Here is a 20,677-nt window from a genome sequence, read left to right as displayed (position 1 = left end):
CACTCTTTCTACTATAGTAAGGTCCTCATTAAATAGATATTGGTTAATTCATAACAGCACTAACTTCAAACCCTATTTTTACTGGTCTTTTGTCTCTAAAATTATTGAAGCTTTCCTAGCTTTTGGAAGCTAATATTGGCTGCCCAAGCTCTTGGTCAAGAAATAGGCCACATATGCACCTAAATTCTGTGGCAAACTTGGGATAGGAACCCATTCATTAACAAAAGTTTACAAACATTTTTATCATCCAAAAATATTTAAATATTAAAAAATATTATAAAAACGTGTAGCATTTTCTTGCCCTTGAACCACAGAGTAGAAAGGGGGTATAGGAAACAATGTGCCATGGATGGAAGAGGTGGCGGTGGGCACAGAAAAGGGATGGAAAGTCAAAGAAACACCTTTGCAAATTTCCTAGTATGAACCCTATCCTCCCCCACATCACTTCAGAAAAGCAGCCTTAAAAGGAGGAGTATACGTCACACCACTGTTCTTCCTGATGTAATCAAGGGTTGCTGGAAAGAATACAACTCTTATTAAAACACAAACACCAGCTGTGTTAGACCTAACTAATTTACACTTAATTAGAAGTAATCCCTTTAATCAGATGATTTGATTGCCTTGCTACTCAAAGTGAGGTCCTCAAAGGACTAGCAGTGTCGGCATCACCCGGAAGTTTGTAAGAAATGCAGACTCTCAGGCACACCCCACTCCCCCCCGAAGCAGAATCTTCAGTCCGCCAAGATCCCCAGGTGATTCACATGCACTGTGATGTTTGAGAGGCTCTCTCTCAGCACTTCTAAAGATGCAAACAAACTTGACTGGTTCAGGCAAGAGGTCATGTGGTTCCTAGACATCTTTAAGGTGGGAAAGACTGCAGAGGATGGAGAAGGTGCCAAAGACAAACTGGCCTTCTTAGTATGTTCCATAAGGATCTGGTGGCCTGAAAATAGTTGCTTCCACTGGAAATCACCTGGTTGTATAATGGATTGCTAAGACCTGTGAGATTCAACTGATGGTGTTGACATAAGAACCATATATGCTACATACGTACAAGAATTAACTCAGACCCTCGTGACTGGCCTGTCAGCTGCAGTACTGGGCAAGAGAGGTTATGGAACTCTCCAAGGCACCTAAATTACAGCGAAGGTACACCCAGGTATTAGGAGACCCTTATCCTCATGCTCCTATGATCTGAGTCAGAGCTCTGATTCATGTGCAAAACCCTCCGAACTATGTAAAATGCAGAAGTGTGCAATTAACTAGAGAATGAGAATCAAGAGCTGCTACTCTAATGAAATAAACCACTTGTTTTTGTTTATTCCACTGAAACCAAATCACCTAAGCAGTATAATTTTCAACATAATTACTTATGTTTAAGATGCAAATAAAAACAAGAACAGTACTCCAGCCTCTATAATACGTCTCTCTTCCTTTTTTTTTAACCAACTTTCTACTTGGAAGCCTGACTGCACAAACATCTGAAAGCTTTAATTATCTGTTTTCTCTGGTGTGGAGTCTAAACCTCAAGAATTAACAAAAGTTACCTCTTTGGCCAGTAGGGAGCAGTGAAGGGCAACAGAAGAGGAACTGGCCGCAGGCAACAGGCTTCTTCCTGTGACGGATATAAGCAAACCAATCACAATTAGAGACCAAAAAATTCAGCTGTTGGGCCTTGTAGGGAGGTAGAGTGCCCTAATTAAGGAGGGAGTGCCTCAGAAATCACCTATATGACCCCAGAAGAGGGTAGCTGCAGGAAGCAGTTAGAAAGGAAGACAAGAGGGAAACCAGCTGATTGCATCCTGGAGGGGCAGGTCTTGAAGTCCAAGCCCAGCCTGCAGGCCTGGCCTCATGGAGCTTCTTCAAACAGAGCTAGAATTCATTTCATTTGAGAGAATCACTCAGCATGTAGTCACTACCTCCCAATCATTCTTGCAGATGAAGCCCCTATGTCCCCCAGAGGAATGCAGTGAGGGTTGAGGTCTTAAATTGCCAATTACCTACCCCACAATGACAAGAGCTGATGGAGTTTGGAGAGAGAGAAAGGGGGGGGGGCGGGGAGGAAATCACTCCTCAACCAATCAGAAAGCTTAAAAGCATGATGTCCATAATATATTCATTTAACCAACCCCCTCCTTTGTAAGACAACATACCCTTTAACTGTAGGAGTAAATTTGGACCAAGGCAGATCCACAGGGACCGGTCCCAGGGCACTACTTTTGTAAAGATGACATGAGCCCAAGTACTTAAATTTGAATCTGGTTTTCCAAATACTGTTTAAGAATAAACTCCCCTCCCATTGAACTCCTCCCAACAAGTCTGTGCCTATAATACCAAACTTTCTCAATTTTAAATATTCAGTCCTGCTGTACCATTAATATACACACTTTTCAGGTAACTAAGTCAGTGGGAAAAATCTGGTCCCTATAAACATGCCTGTCTTCTAGAGAGATCCGACACCTCACAAGCAGTATATATGTGGTTTTTCATGTATACATGAAGCCAGAAAAAAAACTGGATTCTGAAGATATGCTTCTGAGGGATATTTATTAAGATCTTACGAACTCCTAGTTGTTATTCCTATGTTCTCCACTGAATTTAACGTTCTTAGCCTTTTCAATGTTTTCTTTGTTTTAAGGCTTTTTGGTCAAAATATTCCAAAGTCTTTATACTGAAAACATCAACAGGGGCTTCCCTGGTGGCACAGTGGTTGAGAATCTGCCTGCCAATGCAGGGGACACGGGATCGAGCCCTGGTCTGGGAGGATCCCACATGCCGCGGAGCGGCTGGGCCCGTGAGCCACAACTACTGAGCCTGCGCGTCTGGAGCCTATGCTCCGCAACGGGAGAGGCCGCGATGAAGAGTGGCCTCAGCTTGCCACAACTAGAGAAGGCCCTCGCACAGAAACGAAGACCCAACACAGCAAAACTAAATAAATAAATTAATAAACTCCTACCCCCAACATCTAAAAAAAAAAAAAAATCAACAGTACCTCAATCCAAATTTGTAACACATTTCACAAATGGCCTAGTTAATATGTGCTTAGACTCATAAGCAGTAATAATCACAATAAGTACAATTTCACGACTGCTTGCTCTGTGCAGGAAACTACTAGGTGCATTATATGGTCTATTGCTGGTACTTCAACTACCACTCTGTGGGGCAGATACTATCTGCATTAGAGATGAAGATAAGATTCACCAAGGTAAGTAAGTTATTTCTCTCATAGGCCCCACCGCCTCCTTGGTTAATTCCACAAGTAAACATTAAGAGAGAGGGCCATATCCACAACAGAGCTGTTGCCTGCCTACTGTGGACCAGCCTTCTTTCTAGATGTTCATAAACATTAGCTTATTTAATCCTCACAAAAAACCTTGTGAGAGAAGTCTAATTTCTACAGAGATGTGGGTGAGAAAACCGAATGCCATAAATAAAATACATAGGAGTACAAAGAAAATAAATTATATTGAAAACAGCTATTTTTATGACACAATAATACAGTTGTTTCTTTATTATACCTGGCATCAGGTCTAATAATTACCATCCTTTATAAGTGGTGAAGAACATATAAAATAATATGAAAGTATCTGATTTCTTTTGGTGTCAAGGTCCCAGATATTGCTAACACTACTGTGGTTTGCAGCCTACATTCTCAGTTGAGGGAAATGCTAAATTTCAGATTTACAGTGCTGAAAATAAAAATGTAATTTTTTCCATCCAAGCTTGTGGATCCTTTGATTCTATTCTCTTCCTCTTGCTCAGACCTTCAGGACAGTTGTTTAACTGCAGAATTTTTTTTTTTATTGTTTACAGGTAAAAAAAAACCTCTCATTAACAGGATATTTTGAAATAGATGTGATTTTCCTCCTCAAATATCACTTGGTAGTTTTAACTCGGACGAGGTTGAAACACAGCAAAGTTCCCAGATTTAAAATACGTTAAAGGGCTTGCTTGTTATCTGTGACTTTTAAGGGCTTCACTCTCTTTCTGTTTAGCCCTCATCAAAACTATTTAAAACTACTGCCACATCACTTGATGTTCATTATGCAGTGAATAAATGGAGATATAAATTGCAGCCAGTCTTCTCTAGAAGACTTCTCAGGCACTACAGTTGCAAAAACCAGTTCTCCGCTTGCTGAAATTCTCTGTCTTTATCCTATAAAACCGCTAGATGGCACTGATTGTTTGATATTCATCTTTCCCCTGGCATATCACCTCCTCACCAACCTCCCCCCCCCCGCAAAAAAAAACCTGATTTTGAAATGAAGAAGATTATGTGGCAACTTTATCCACAAACTCTAAGAGCTGACATCTTTTTCTGAAGTGAATTAAAGCTTTTTTCATTCTATTCGTATTTTATCTTTTAAAGACCATTACATCATTTAATTCCTTTGATTCTCCAGAAGCTTTTTCAAGTCCATTAGAACTTCAGTAATTCAAGATGTTTCACACCAATTAGAACTACCTTCTCTAAAACATTCTGTGTTTTTCCTGCAAAAACATAAGCCATGGGAAGCCTTGCTTCCTATCTGGGATGCTGGCAACAGAAGCATTTTTAGAGTAGTGAAACAATTCTGTGAAATGCCTTTCTGTCATAGGAGCTGAGATACTTGTCTTGCAGTGCTTGAGAGAAATCACATTTTGGGGCTGATGCATCAGTCATGGGTCATAAATAGGACAAGGGCTGCACTTAATAAAAAATTGGACCAACACACTCTACAGTGATATGGGATTTGTGAGCAGTACTTTTAAGGGAGTAATAAAATGTAACTATGGTTTAAAACTGTCTCTCAAAATAAGCACATTCATTATATTAGCAACTAAAGTAACATACAAGCCAGAAGCACTATCGAGATATATTCCTAGTAGTACTGAAGTCCTACTGTTGTATGCCCTTGGTGTAAAATATGACTGCTGTTAATTTTTCATAACTTTGCCTACTGCATGTAAGATCACATGAAATAAATCAATGAGTGCCAACTACTGTATTTATCATTTGGAACAAAAGGAGGAATCTGATTGGTTATCATTGAGAAGGTGGTATTCTCATCCTCTCAGCCTCATAGGTATCACCATTGGAGCCATGATTGACAAGCCCACATCTGAGTGTGTGGAATCTGGTAATTCATTCTAAATATTTATACCTCAATTTACCATCAAAAGCCAGACTTGTGTTTAGCTTTTCCCAATTTAAAATTTCATCCCAAGACATAGCAACCTTCAAAATGTTTACTACATCTCCTAAAGCTAAGATTGCCATGAATACAAAAATAAGGGTTTTCCTTTCCAACAATGAAGAGGAAAAGAAAAAAGGAATTAAACTCTCAAACCTGAAGAGGCCATTCTTAATGCTCGTTACCACTCTACTGCTTTGGGGCAAATACTTATGGGTCCATGCAGGGGAGGGCAGCCTTAGAAAGCAGGCTGGTATTAGATAAAACCCAAAGAAGCTTGAATGAATGAAATGAGAGTAGATCACAAAAGGAGTTTGTCTCATCTCTAGGTTTTCTTGTGGCTGCGTTTATGTGTTTACTTGAGAAGGGGTATTTATTTCCACATGGTGTTCAAAATCATTTGGCTGCCATGTCTAATATTCCCAGCCAGCATGCCAGGTCCCAGAGTACCACAATTTGTACAGTTCACCATTGGTTGCAGGTAGTGACCCCAGGATTCTTCAGTATTGCTTTATGGGTTATGAGGGAGACATTTTCTCCTGGGCAGGAAGGGGCTGAGGGGATCAGTCTAAGGATATATTGGGTGCTTTAATAACAGTGGTTCCTTGCAGCATCTCAAGAGCAGTTTCCCCTAGAGTGAGAAGAAAGTAAGAAGCCAACCCAGTCCCTGGAATGGAATGTTAGGGAAAAAAAGTATGCCTTCCGGTTCTAATACATGTGTCTTGCTAAATGCTTCTAATTTGTACTTTAAAAAAAAAAAAAAAATTATTACCTTTCCATCTGGATATGGGAGAACCACTTTCAAAGGTTCATTTAGTTAAGTGCTTTTTAAGCATTTGTTTTGACTTAAGTTGGCCACACTCTTTTCCTAAGATTGCCCTACAAATTAGCATGGAATTATTGCCTTTTGCCCAAAGAAAATTATTGCCTTTTGCCCAGAGAAAAATAGTAATAATAGTAATTATTACTATTACCAAATAGTAATAATGGTAAGGGACCGGAACTCTGAATGTTGAAAGAGTCTCTACTTACTTTCCAACAAAAGGGGTAGCGTATGGGCAATAGAATACACATTCTGTATGTGTGTGTGTGTTATGCCACATAAGAATTCTTTTATATGTCAATAATTTTGTTTCTTTGGGAAATCGACTTCATCGGAGGCAGACTCGCTTTGCCCAGTATTTTTGGACATATTCACTAGTCTCTCTGGGTTTTTTCATCTGACCTGTCTGCATGATTAGACTACAAATCGATCAATATAACTCTTGATTTTCTGCCATCTTTAACTCTGTACTTTATGATGATACAGTGATCTCACCGCGGCTGGTTTCAGCCAGACCCCTGGGTCTGCCAGTTAACTTCGCACGTGGCAGGAGGTGAATGTGAACTCATTTGAGGAAAAACAGACTGATTTGTTCAGGTGTGAGCAGTGGCCTTTTTAACTGCCAAAGCATTCCAGTTCAACAAGATGTTCCAAGGAAATATAATTTTGGAACCAGTCCGTTCAGCTCTAGGTAGGAGAGGCCGCTTAATTACTCTCAGGTGGTCAGAGCAGAAACAGCATGAGCCGGGTCTTAGCCACACAGCAACCAAAGCCTGTCAGGAGCAGACAGATGGGCTCTGAGCCCTCCTGAAGGATCAGGTACAGAAAGTAAGGGAAGGAACTGCACCTGGTCTCCTTCACAACAGAAGTGACTGGAAAGTGCCAGGACCAAGTCATGGGCAGGGAGCAGAGAAGGCACAAGGTGGAGGGCATCTCAGCCTGAATCCGATTTGTCTCAGATTCCCTGAGATCTTATCAGAGTCACTCTCTGCTGTTTTGCTGTCTGCATTCCTACGTCTCTCCTGCCACTTCTCATTACTTTATCTCCCACTTGAAAAGGTTTCATTGTTTAATAATCTGCAGCGTTTCTGCTAATGAATCCAGTCCAAATGTTTGAGCTGCAAGACAAGTCTGTCCTGAAACTGCTCTCTCCTTCATCCTGCTTCACATAAATGTGAACAAGGCAGAGAGACAGGGAAGAGAGATACCGTAAGGAAATAAATAGCACGTCAAGTTCTCTTTATTTAGACAGTGATTTTTCCCAAACTTAGTTAAATTCCAGAAATTTCACTGGGCTCCATTCTATCAAAACTCAGTTCCCTCCCAGGTGTGTTAACTAAAGTACATCCTACTCTGAAAAGAATCAAGGACCACTGATGGCTGAAGAGGAATGAAATTCAGTGCTCTGACTTGAAAGACTGGAAACCCTATTCCCATAAGCCTCAGGAGGAAGCCTAGTTTAAGTAGGTGCCAGTTTACAAGTTAACATGTTCACATGATGGCAAAAGGGAGAAGCCATCTGACTTTATAAGCTAAGACAGCTTCACACTGAGATAATGTGAAAACACAGTTTTGGAAAGGCTGAACCTCAGACGGTCAAAGAATTTAAAATCTATGGTCTGGGGGCTTCCCTGGTGGTGCACCGGCTGAGAGTCAGTCTGCTGATGCAGGGGACATGGGTTCCAGACCTGGTCCAGGAAGATCCCACGTGCCGCGGAGCAACTAAGCCCGTGTTCAGCTCTAGGTAGGAGAGGCCGCTTAATTACTCTCAGGTGGTCAGAGCAGAAACAGCATGAGCCGGGTCTTAGCCACACAGCAACCAAAGCCTGTCAGGAGCAGACAGATGGGCTCTGAGCCCTCCTGAAGGATCAGGTACAGAAAGTAAGGGAAGGAACTGCACCTGGTCTCCTTCACAACAGAAGTGACTGGAAAGTGCCAGGACCAAGTCATGGGCAGGGAGCAGAGAAGGCACAAGGTGGAGGGCATCTCAGCCTGAATCCGATTTGTCTCAGATTCCCTGAGATCTTATCAGAGTCACTCTCTGCTGTTTTGCTGTCTGCATTCCTACGTCTCTCCTGCCACTTCTCATTACTTTATCTCCCACTTGAAAAGGTTTCATTGTTTAATAATCTGCAGCGTTTCTGCTAATGAATCCAGTCCAAATGTTTGAGCTGCAAGACAAGTCTGTCCTGAAACTGCTCTCTCCTTCATCCTGCTTCACATAAATGTGAACAAGGCAGAGAGACAGGGAAGAGAGATACCGTAAGGAAATAAATAGCACGTCAAGTTCTCTTTATTTAGACAGTGATTTTTCCCAAACTTAGTTAAATTCCAGAAATTTCACTGGGCTCCATTCTATCAAAACTCAGTTCCCTCCCAGGTGTGTTAACTAAAGTACATCCTACTCTGAAAAGAATCAAGGACCACTGATGGCTGAAGAGGAATGAAATTCAGTGCTCTGACTTGAAAGACTGGAAACCCTATTCCCATAAGCCTCAGGAGGAAGCCTAGTTTAAGTAGGTGCCAGTTTACAAGTTAACATGTTCACATGATGGCAAAAGGGAGAAGCCATCTGACTTTATAAGCTAAGACAGCTTCACACTGAGATAATGTGAAAACACAGTTTTGGAAAGGCTGAACCTCAGACGGTCAAAGAATTTAAAATCTATGGTCTGGGGGCTTCCCTGGTGGTGCACCGGCTGAGAGTCAGTCTGCTGATGCAGGGGACATGGGTTCCAGACCTGGTCCAGGAAGATCCCACGTGCCGCGGAGCAACTAAGCCCGTGCGCCACAACTACTGAGCCTGTGCTCTAGAGCCCACGAGCCACAACTGCTGAGCCCACGTGCCACAACTGCTGAGGCCTGCATGCCTAGAGCCCGTGCTCTGCAACAAAGAGAGGCCACCGCAATGAGAAGCCCGCACACTGCATCCAAGAGTGGCCCCCGCTCGCCACAACTAGAGAGAGCCCGAGCACAGCAACGAAGACCCAATGCAGCCAAATATAAATAAAATAAATAAATTTATTTTTAAAAAAAGGTCTATGGTCTGTGGCCAGGATTCCTCATAGAGATAAATTATAAGGTTTCCTAGGGATCTGAGTTAGATCCCAATACTAAATGTATCACTAAGAACAATCGGTCTGTCTGAGCTGGTGTCTGCATGCACAAACTAGTTTGGCTCTTTGATGCATATGAAAATCATTTTGGTTCTGAGAACAGATTAAATTCACAAGTGCCTTTTCCTCCCCTACATATTGCCAGACTGGCTCAACTGATTTTTTTCCCACTATCTGGCATAGGATAAATAATCATATGTATATTCAAGACACAAAGGGAAAAGCAATAATGCCTGAAGAATTTGAGTAAGGCTAAGCCAGTGCCAGAAGCACTGTTGCTATGAGAATATAGTGAGAACCAGTGAGAAAATGGGATCAGTGCCATTTGCTATAACATAACAATTGGTCTAAATCATGGCACTAAGTACTAGCCATGTTATTTTCTTCATCTTTAAAACTGATTGATAGTATTTTGCATGTACCACACAGAAGCATTTTGAAGATTAAAGCGACATACTGGGTCCCTGAGTGAAAGGTGTTTTATAGTGTTAAGATTTTATTATTACAACTATTTCTATATCAAGATTTTTTTTTAACATAGTTTAGGTTTATAACCATCCTTCATCCAATGTGAAACTCCCAAAAAAAGAGGTAGAACATTTAGTCTGCTAAAAAATAAATACATAAAAATAGCTAATTTCGCTAATAGTAATGAAATTCAAAATCAGTTTTAAAGCAAAGTAAATATTTTCACCAATTCAAATAGAAATATTCAATTCTAACAAGAGTGCAGTGAAACTGATACCGCCACTCATTATTGGGGATGCTGTAATTAGCTTCGGCCATTTGGTAAATCTATTTGTAAATATATATTGAAAGTTCTTAATAAAATAGCTTAAAATATAAAAGAAGATTTAAGGACATGTTCAGCAAAGGACAACTTACAGCAATAGAAAAATTGGAGGCAATTCTAATATCTTTTAATAGTATGATTGAGCAAATCATAATACAAACTTAGAATCCTGATTATACAGTCAACATTGTGCTTACTTTCCAAGAAGCAATGGAGAAAGATACTTACAATATAATGAGTCTCAAAAGCAGAATACAATTCGAAGAATGCAAAATGACATATACAATACTACTCTAATGCTATTAAAAGGTTAATATAAATAAAGAGAAAATGGAATATGTACAAATGGTAATCATTGCTCTGTTAGGAGAATGGATACTTGGCCTTTTTAAAGGAAGTTGAACTCCCAAATCAAAGAAAAAAGGAACAAAGATCTTGAACGTCAGAAATAGGATAGAAGTCATTGCCTGATCAGAAACAAGTCAAAACCAAAAACAACGAGTCTTCGTGGAAAGCCCAGCTGCAAAAACACAAACCTAACTTCAAGTCTGTCGATTTATTCAGGTAAAGTCGCTGATGAATCTGGGCTGAAGTATCAGGCACTGGTTTTAGTTACTCAACTTGAAAACCACCTCCAGGTTGTAGGGAAATGAGAAAAGGGAAGCTCAGGCTTCTGAAGAAAGACTTGAAAAGTTAAATATGTTTCGTCTGGGAGGAAAGATGGAGAGGTGATCTCATTTCACTGTTTGGATACCTGGAGCAGATATTGCAGGACCAAGGAGGTGACGTGCCCTGTTCACTCAGAAGCAGTAGGAAACTGCAGAAGGAAAGGGTTACATTAGAAAGATTTCCTCTCAAAGATAATTATATGTTTATTCCAGTTTTAGTCTGAATGACAGGATTACAGTCCCCTCCCCATCTGTAATCCAGGGAGAATAATGCTTGCCACATAAGTTTTAATGGATATAACATCTGTAAAATACTTTGAGCTCTTCAGATGAAACATGCCATGTGAATGGGGAGAATTATTGTTATTATTTTTGTCTCCTGCCTTCCCAATTGGTATGTTTCCTTGTGACATTTATGGGACCCCTCCAGCCAGCCAGCTGCTCTGTAACATGTCATCCCAGTGATATTTTAAATCCTTCACGTGGTTCTCATCTTACTCAGAACAAGAACAGCTGAAACGTTAATTGTTTGTCATGAAAAAGTAGAAGCCACAGTACCCCTTCAGGGCTTAGGGGTCAAAGTTTTTCCTAACATCCACTTGATGGCCTATGTCCAGGCTTCCTAGTGAGGGTATGTTTGATGGGTCTTGTCTTTCTATTTCCTTTGAAGATCATCAACTGATGGGAGAGCCTTGGACATACAGCCTCCTTCCAAGATTTCTTTCATAAGAGTTCATTTAGATTCAACTAATGCCTATGAAATCCCTACTCAGTGTGTGCTTGGCACTGTTTGCAGACCTTTGACACACATTGTCTCATTGTTTAAAATAACCTTTTCCCCTATTAAGTAGCAATACATGCTTCTGATTGTTCAAAAAATGGAAAATGCAGGGAAGTTTAAAGAAGCAAAAATAAATAAATAAATATCCTATACTAATCCTAATACTCAGGAAGACAATCATTGTTGCTGTTTCTGTGTATTCTAAGATTGTGTGTGTGTATGTGTCTGTGTCTGTCTGTGTGTGCATGTCTTTCTACCCACTTAATGTTATTTCATAAACATTTTCCCACATTATTAAATTTTCTTCGCAAGCACAGTTGGTCAGGCTGGCATAATACTCCGACCTACGTAGAGGCCATATGTTTTTATGCTTTACCTCACCTAATCTTCATACCATCTGCAATTCAAGTGAATTAACTGATGAAGAATTAATTCACTGATTGTTTGTATAAGTCGTTTATATTGGATCTTTTACAATATGTTTGGTCTTCAAAATAACCCCAAGAGAGAGAAAGAACAGCTAGTCTTATCATTTGCCGGCTAAAGAAATAGACCCAGAGGGATAAAATCTTCAGTCCAGGTTCACACATCCAGGAAGAACAGAATCCAGGCCTCATTGAATATCACCAAATCTTGAACTTCTAGATTATTCTATTGGTTTCCACAAAGGTTGTCCCTCTGAGATTATGCTGATAGACTGGTGGTCAAATAATAGCAGTTAAATAAGGAAGGTAGATAATTTGTAGAGTTTTTTAAAAGATGCCCTCTTGGTCATTTCCTTGACACCTGCATTCAGACAACATATTTACTTCCCTTTATACTTACAAAGCACTTTCACACTCTCATAATTTCCCATCTGATTTTCACATTAACCTTCGGCATCAGGCAGGTCAGGAAATATGGTCCCTATTTTACTTATGATAAAACTGAGGCCCAGAAAGAGGTAGTGACTTGCTGAGGTCATGTCAATGGTCTTGAAACTCAATCTGCTGACCCCTAGCTCTTCCCATTGTATCACATTGCTTGTGACTTACATTTATTTCACTTTCCAGCATTTTGATTACTGTCAATTTTGTTTGTCCTTTCTTCTTTCCCCCTGCAATCATTTTCTGGCTCTTGCATCTAGAAATATCTTCATCTCATTTCTGGCCCCAAATTCTTCCATACCTCCTAGTTACAGCACTATTGTTTCTTTTTTTTAATTTAATTTAATTTATTTATTTTTTTATACAGCAGGTTCTTATTAAAGGAACTGCTATTTTATAACTATTAGAAAATAGTTATCTATTAGTGTATATGGGTCAATCTCAATCTCCCAATTCATCCCCCCTCCACCCCCCACTTCCCCCCCTGGGTGTCTATACGTTTGTGCTCTACATCTGCAGCACTATTGGCTTGAATAGAAAAATAATTTTCCTTACTGAAAACTCTGCAGATCTCTATGAAAAGGGGTATCAGAGAAACTATAATGTTGAACAGTTTCTACGAGCCAGGTGCTGTGGCCAAGCTTGGTAGATACTATCTCACTTACTTCTCCTAACAGCTCTCAGGTACACTCTGTTATTTCACATTTCATTTCACAAATGAAACTAACAAAGCTTAGAAGGACAAATGACTTAGGGAGAAAGTAAGTTGGAACTTGAACTGATACCGTCTGACCCTACTTCCCCATACCACACTCACTCTTAAAATATTTCACTTGGCTTCACATAGGAAGTAAATAGAAAGAAAATTCTTGCCTCACCCCCTTTTTTTTTTTTTTTTTTTTTTTTTTTTTGCGGTATGCGGGCCTCTCACTGCTGTGGCCTCTCCCATTGTGGAGCACAGGCTCCAGACGCGCAGGCCCAGCGGCCATGGCTCACGGGCCCAGCCGCTCCGCGGCACGTGGGATCCTCCCGGACCGGGGCACGAACCCGCGTCCCCTGCATCGGCAGGCGGACTCCCAACCACTGCGCCACCAGGGAAGCCCCTCACCCCCATTTTTAAAAGAAACTGAGGCGGGTCTGGATTTATAACCAAGTGCCTTTACTAAGAGAATCATGTGCTGCTATTACACGAACATGCACTTAATGATTGCAGACCAAAGGTCTAGATGATAAAAGTCTATCACACAGGTGAAAGTAAATTCAGATTTTTGTGTCTCGGTAAAGTTATAGGACACATACAACTCTTTTCTCCCTCACCTCACCCCTTCCTCCTGGTTTCAATCACCGTAACGGTAACACTGAGAGATACACATTCTCATAGTTTGTTTTAGACAAGTTCAGAAATCAGCAATAAAGAATAGAAGTGTCAGGCTTCCCTGGTGGCGCAGTGGTTGAGAGTCCGCCTGCCGATGCAGGGGACACGGGTTCGTGCCCCGGTCCGGGAAGATCCCACGTGCCGCGGAGCGGCTGGGCCCGTGAGCCATGGCCGCTGAGCCTGCGCGTCCGGAGCCTGTGCTCCGCAACGGGAGAGGCCACAACCGTGAGAGGCCCGCGTACCGCAAAAAAAAACCGTATAGCTAAGGAATACAAGAATGTACGGTGTATTCTACAATGAAAAATATTTTTGATAGCCTTTCTTACGTCACAAGTCAAAGTGCCTTACTTCCTGGGTTCTGCTGTAACAACTGGTATGAAACTTTAGCTGGAGTTTCTATTTTAGTTAAATAGGACCATGCAAACAAAAACAATTGGAGGAGTTCAAAGAAGAATAATTGCAAAAGCAAAATTAAAAAGAAGATGAAGAAGAATTCAGTCATAAGGTAATTGTAACGCAGTTTGAAATCCATATTTGCAAGGAGAACTAACCTTCACACCTTCTCTCCCTTTCTCTTTCCAATGTTGACCCACGTTGACTTAAGTCATGGACCTAAATGACTTAAAACTACCCTCCAAGTATGTCTCTGATCCAGACCTCACTCTCCTTTAATCAGTCCTGAGCATCAGGTACTAACTCATCTCCTGGTTCCTAACCTCTTGCCTGCCAAGTCATGCTTCCAGCTGTCTACAGAATTATCTTCACCAGATACAGAAGTGATCCTATCACTCCCCAGGCTCAAAGTCTCCAATGCTTCCTCCGTTTTATAAACCCTGGCTGCCAAATGTCACCTCTGTAGGTCTCTGGCCAATCTCTCCAGACTTTTCTCCCAACAGATTCTTTCTCACAACCCTCCAACACCCACACTTCCCCATCTTTATGAACTCCATTTTCTTTTTCTTCCTTTCTTTTTATTATTTTTTGTGAGAGTTATGTTTTATTTGGCAGAAATTTTTAGGATTTCAAGCCCACGAGGCTGCTCCGAGGAGGTGAGGTGGGAAGCTAGGATGTATAGGAGTTTTGCAACAAAGGGCAGGTAGTAGGAACAAAAGACTCCTGTTAACTAAAGAAAACTAGAAATCTCAAGTTAAGGAATTTAGCGCTTTTCTATGTACGGGATGATGCAATCATTCACCGAAATCATTCCTTTGTTAGGCACCTCAAGCCATCTGGGGGCCAGTATTCTGTAGTATTTTCACATCCAGAGTTTCCTCAGGGCTTACTGTGGGGAGTGGCTGCCGTCTGATGGCTGCTAGATGGCAGGTAGTCTTTTCCTTTCTGGGTTCACTCAGCTCACCAGCTCACCATCAGCAGTGGCTGGGCTGTGGCTGCAATCACTGAACTCCATTTTCAAGTGTACAAAACTTACGAGGAGAAAGGAGAGAAGGAAAGGAAGAGGTCCAACACTTACAGAGCATCTCTCGTGCGCTGGAGTCCTCACTGGCCATCAGGGTCCCATCCCAGACCATGGGCCTTGAGGCTGCATGGTTGAAACAAGCATGGAGATTGCAGATGAGAAGCCACTCAGTCTGGTGACCACCAGTGATATTGGAAGAACTGACAAGGTAGGAAGGAGAAGCAGTAAGACTTGCAGACAGCAAGATTAGAGCCCACAGCAGGAACTGGTGAGCTCAGAGCAGCATGGAACACACTGTGCTCTCCCTTCCTGGCATCCCTGACTCCTTATCACTGCCAGGATTGAGAAGAACTGCCCTCCTTCTACCTGCTCCCCATTGCTGCTTTTAAACCATCATACAAAATCTTCACTTCGTTGAGCTTTCACACATCTTCCTATTCCATGCTCTGTGCCTTTCTCCTCACAGTCACAAGAGATCCCCCCCTTCAGAACTTTGAGGTCCAACTCTAGCTCTCAGCTTTTTGTCTCCATCTGACTGTCACCAGGAATGACCTTAACATCCACGTTGACAATCTATCTGACCTACTCTGCTCAAAATTCTCTAATCTTCATGACTCTGTCTTCTGTCACTCATCGACCACTCACTCCATGGCCACCCCCAAGACTTTGTCATTGTCCAGAGGTGCTTCTGCTTCACCTCTGACATGTTTAACTCCAATGTACCAATCCTTGACCACACTCTCTTGACCTCATGGCTCTTATTATATCTTCCGGTTTCTCGGTCCTTCCCTTTCATTCCACTCTGAGGCAGGAGATAGATGGGTCCCTGGCTGAGCAGCTAGAGTTTGTCCCCTGTGGACAGATAACTCCAAGATGAAGACGAGGAGGAACTGAGCCCCACCCAGATAAGAGACCACACATTTCTCATTCTCGAGGTCAAGGACACCTTTCCGACTATACATGTGCAGAAAGGCTCCTTGGAAACCAAAAGGGAGTGATGTCGACCTACCCATAGGCCTCTTCACTAGAATACATCTTGGCTAAGAGATGCACATGCACACATGGGAGGACCCTCAGATAAACCAAATACAGACTCAGAACCAGGTAAAGCAAGATGATTGGCCAAAGGAAACCTGGAAGAAATGCCACACATAAGTGATTCAAACTACCACGAGGGCACGACTTTCTCTCTGAGCCCTCCCGTGTGCCTATCCACACGTACTATTTTTCCTCCTAATAAACACTATTTGTTTCACTACTTTCCATCTTTGTGGGAATTCATTTCTGCAAAGCCCTTTGGGCCAGGGCCTTATCACTGGCCATTGGTCTAGTGGTTAGGATTTAGCACTCTCACTGCCACAGCTGGACCTCAGTCTCTGGCTGGGAACCAAAAACCTGCTTCAAGCTGCTTTACATATTCATGGACACATACTTTCCTACCCATCCCAGATGCCATGGACCGTCATTTTAACCACTTGTATTTCAATCAGTTCACTCCTCTTTTTAAGAAGGTGTTTATGCCTCCAACTTTATAGAGGAAACAAACGAAGCTGTTGGACATACACTTCCTCAACTCTTAACCCCTACCGAAAACTCTATGTCTGAATAACCAAGATTTTCTTTTTCCCAGGCCAAATGGAGAAGTGTCCCTACTCTCAAACTAGGCTATTTTCTCCACTTAAGTTCTTGATCTCACCCCTTATATCCTTGCTCCATTGGTTATTCTTTCTTTCTCCTTTTTTTTCAGTCTTTCCCTTTCAACTGATTTCTTCCTCACAGACTATCAGTAAATTCAAGTGCCTCACATTTAAAAATTCCCTTCTGAAAAATAAATAAAAATTCCCTTCTGCTTCCCCCTGACTATCCCCTAATCCTCCCTCCTTTCATTCCCACGTAGCTTCCCAGAAGGAATGGTCTAGACTCTCAACTTTCATTTATGGGCATCTTATTCAAATGAGATTATGATCCAGTAGGTCTAGGATGGAGACTGAGAGTTTGAACTTCTGATAAGCTCCTGGGTGAGGCCAGTACAAAGGGTCTCTAGACAATCCACTTCAACTCAGATGTACTCTTCAATCCACTGTAATCTGGCTTCTGCCCCACCACTTCCACACCCTGGCATGGTCACCAATGACTTCTTATTTGTCAAATCAAATGAGTATGTGTCAAAATTTATGACCTCTTAGAGGTAAATCCCGTTTACTATTCCTATTGCGAAACTACAACCTTGACCTCCATGATGCCACTCTATCTTTTTCCCCTTCTCTGATCATCCATTCTTAGGCTGCACAACTGGCTCCTTTTCTGTCTTAGTCTGCTTGGGCTGCCATACAAAATTCCATAGACTGGGTGGCTTTAACAACAGAAAACTTTTTCTTAGAGTTCTGGAGGCTAGAAGCCCCAGATCAAGGTCCAACAGGGTCCGTTTCTGGTCAGAGCTCTCTTCCTCACTTGCAGATAGCAGACTTCTTGCTGTGTCCCCACATGGCCTTCTCTCAGTATTTATGTGTGGAAAGATATCTCTCTCTCTTCCTCTTCTTATATGGCCACCAATCCCTTTGGATTAGGACCATAGCCTTATGACTTCATTAACCTTAATTATCTCCTAAAAAGCCCTATTTCCCAAACAGTCATATTGAGGGTTAGCATTTCAACATGTGAATTTTATTTTATGAACAATTCAGTCCGTAGCATCTTCCTTTGTTCTATCTTCAAAAGTTCACATCCTGCAGAGTTCTGTCCTACGCCTTCTCTCTTCACTCCTTATGCCTGGATAGTTTCATTTACACTCTTGTCTTCAGCTACTTAGACATAAGTGAGAGTTAAATCTTTATTGCAAGCCCTGTTGCGTGTATCCAGACACCTTCTGGATGTTTCCACTTGAGTGACCCTCAGAAATCTCAGACTCAATATTACCTGCCCTTCCTCTGGTTTCCTCATCTTCATAATTCATTAGTCACACCAGACCGAAGCTGGAGTACCCTCTAAGCAGCCCCATGGCTCCTGCCCACTGCCACTTCCTCTGCACTCAAGTCATTCAAGCTCCTTTATCCCAGTCTGCTTTTAGACCTCAGGACCTTCCAAGCAGGAAGACAGAATGAGAAAGGATGTTCTCCTTACAGTCAGACTACCTGGATTTGAATTACAGTTCCATCCCACCACTCACTAATGGTGCGACCTAAGGCAATATACTCACTGTGCCTCAGCTTCCCCATCTGTAAGATGAGGGTTATTATAATAATTCTACCTACATCATTGTTATGTTGTTGTTATGAGGTGTAAGTGAAATAATCCATATAAAGCTCTTAGCTGGGTATGTAATGAAAAATCTATTAATTTTCTATTAATTAGTTAATATTATAGTCGTTTGCTCATCCTTTCCACTTTCCCTGGATTATCTTTCTCTTCCCTTGTCTCCCTATCAAATACCTATTCATCTTTCAAATTTCAGCCCAAAGGAAATGCTCTTAAACAGATGTATGTTGATACAAGTTGCACAACTTGATAAAGTTACTTTATAAACTTTGAATTGTACACTTGAAAGGGCTAAATTATATGATTGTAAAAAAATGCATCAAATAAGTTTTATGTATATATTTTTTTCCTAGAGACTCAGGATTGACAGATGAGTAAAACCAGCAAATTGATATAACCAATTATTTATACCAAGAAATAATATTTACACACCAGAATAAAGAAATCAGGTTTATATAACGCAACAGCATAAAAACACTGTTCTACAACTAACAACTTACGATGATTGATCCATCAGTGAGGGTCGTGAATTTGCCCAGCATCTCAGCTCCGCCTAGAGATGTGAGGGACTTAGGGATGGCATTCTGCTCCAGACGATAGCATCACGTTTTGTGTTGAATCTAAAAGACTCTTTTCTGAGACAAGGAACCCAGCAGGGATTTTTCTCACTTGATTGGGAGGTGAGGTGTTAAAGTCAAGTGCTCTTCATTCCACCCCCCGACCTGGGCTCTGCCTTGTTGGGTCTTGTGGGTCGTGTGTCCGATGCCCCAGGTTCTGGGGCCTTTCAGGGACTCAGCCCTTCAGCGCTGCTACCCCAAGCCTAGCTCCTACTGTGAGCCACTCCAGCCTGCCAGAGACAATGCCGCTTAAATATATCCGTAGCCAAAGGCAGGCACCGCCACTGGACACATTGTGGCGGTCACTGGTGCAGCGGTGGATGTCCAATTTGATGAGGGACTGCCACCCATCCTAAATGCCCTGGAAGTGCAAGGCAGGGAGACCAGTCTGGTTTTGGAGGCGGCCCAGCATTTGGGTGAGGGCACAGCAAGGACCATTGCCATGGGTGGTACAGAAGGCTTGCTTAGAGGACAGAAAGTCCTGGATTCTGATGCACCAATCAAAATTCCTGTTGACCCTGAGACCTTGGGCAGAATCATGAATGTCATTGGAGATTATATTGATTAGAGAGGTTCCATCAAAACCGAACACTTTGCCGCTATTCATGCTGAGGCTCCTGGATTCATGGAGATGAGTGCTGAGCAGCAAATTCTGGTTACTGGTATCAAGGTTGTGGATCTGCTGGTTTCCTTGGCCAAGGGTGGCAAAACTGGGCTCTTCGGTGGTGCTGGAGTTGGCAAGACAGTACTGATCATGGAGTTAACCAACAACAATGCCAAAGCCCATGGTGGTTACTCTGTGTGTGCTGGTGTTGGTGAGAGGACCTGTGAGGGCGATGACTTATACCATGAAATGATTGAGTCTGGTGTTATCAACTTAACAGATGCTACCTCCAAGGTAGTGCTGGTGTACAGTCAAATGAATGAACTGCCTGGTGTTCAGGCCTGGGTAGCTGTGACTGGATTAACTGTAGCTGAATACTTCAGAGACCACGAAAAGGTCAAGATGCATTGCTGTTGATCAATAACGTCTTTCACTTCACCCAGGCTGGCTCAGAAGTGGCTGCTTTATTGGGCAGAACACCTTCTGCTGTGGGTTATCAGCCTACCCTGGCCACTGACATGGGTACCATGCAGGAAAGAATCACCACCACCAAAAAGGGATCTATCATATCTGTGCAGACTATCTACATGCCTGCTGATGACTTGACTGACCCTACCCCTGCCACTACCTTTGCCCATTTGGATGCTACCACTGTGCTGTCCCATGCTGTCGCTGAGCTGGGCATCTATCCAGCTGTGGATCCGCTGGACTCCACCTCTCCCATCATGGATCCCAACATTGTTGGCAATGAGCATTATTATATTGCCTGTGGGGTGCAAAAGATCCTACAGGAATACAAATCCCTCCAGGACATCATTGCCATCCTGGGTATGGATGAACTTTCTGAGGAAGACAAGTTAATTGTGTTCTGTGCATGGAAAGTACAGTGTTCTTATCTCATCTATTCCAGGTGGCTGTAAAATTAAGCTCAAGGATCAGCTCCAACATGAATTAATTTTTTAAATTTTTCTCTAGGCCCCATGAATTAATGGTCCCTCTTTCCTCCACTATATCCAATACCTACTTCTATCACAGTTTCTATATAATTTGTTTATATGTCTGCCTCCCTTTTTTAAATGATGATATTCTTAAGAATAGAAACTATATCTTATGCCTTTGTATCTCTAGCTCCTAGCCCAGCAAAATGAATGAGTGAATGAATGAATGAATGGCAAGTTCTACTTGAAT

The 20,677-nt window shown here is 42.0% G+C and overlaps 1 pseudogene; it reads left to right on the top strand.

Annotated features, from left to right (window-relative positions):
- Window positions 1–20,444, top strand: part of LOC103086774 (ATP synthase subunit beta, mitochondrial-like) — a 26,304-nt pseudogene extending 5,860 nt beyond the window's left edge.
- The last annotated feature ends 233 nt before the right edge of the window (window positions 20,445–20,677 follow it).

This window comes from Lipotes vexillifer, unplaced genomic scaffold, assembly GCF_000442215.2.
Source record: "Lipotes vexillifer unplaced genomic scaffold, Lipotes_vexillifer_v1.1 scaffold677, whole genome shotgun sequence".
Taxonomy (NCBI): domain Eukaryota; kingdom Metazoa; phylum Chordata; class Mammalia; order Artiodactyla; family Lipotidae; genus Lipotes; species Lipotes vexillifer.
The sequence above is the reverse complement of the archived record's forward strand: the minus strand, read 5'-3'. Positions and strand labels throughout refer to the sequence as shown.